Source organism: Penaeus monodon, chromosome 20, assembly GCF_015228065.2.
Source record: "Penaeus monodon isolate SGIC_2016 chromosome 20, NSTDA_Pmon_1, whole genome shotgun sequence".
NCBI lineage: Eukaryota > Metazoa > Arthropoda > Malacostraca > Decapoda > Penaeidae > Penaeus > Penaeus monodon.
In genome coordinates this window covers 40,589,864-40,590,630 of record NC_051405.1, presented here as the reverse complement: position 1 = coordinate 40,590,630, position 767 = coordinate 40,589,864, and positions in this window count along the sequence as shown.

The following is a 767-nucleotide window of genomic DNA, read 5'->3' as shown; positions in this document are numbered from 1 at the left end:
CGTTCCACCCATCTTCGATTATTGTTTGAAATGAATCCTACGTGTATTGTGTAAATATAACCATCCATTGTTCCAACTTGATTCAAAAGATATGATGATGTTAATTAATTGACTGATAATCATAATCAATTCTTTATCGAGCAGTTTCTGTCAATCATTGACTTACTTCTGGCCGATTGGTTTTCTCTGCATACAGTTGCTCAACTAAATTCATTTATGTATAGATTATATTAGACTAATACACTGTAAGGCACAAATCCCACTCTTTGTTTAAACTTATTCATATAACCTCTATAAATATTTTTGGGTTTTCCCCCAACAGAAACACATAAAAACGAATACTTAAATATGAAAGGAATAGATATGCCATTTGTTATTTTATAAATATGAGTCAATATGCAACAGCTGTCGTTCCTGTGAAAAAAATGGAATATTATTATTACTATACAATATGTAGTGATAAATTCATAAGAATATTATTGGAAATTGCAAAGAAGTAGCATCCTCCCCCCAAAAAAGGTGTAAATGAGGATGTTAAAGTTAATAAGGAAAATGTTTTTTTTGTGGAAAACATAAAAGAGAGAGCTAGAAAAATCAGAAATGCATAATGTATTCATAATTCTGAGACTATTACTTTTTGTAACATAAGTTAAAAGCGAAGTTACAACCAACTCGTCTTTCAAATTCATGTGGATTTTCTTTATTCTGGCCTTAAAATCTTCCAGTATGGATGGAAAGCTTAATTTACTGGCTCTTCCTACTCTTAG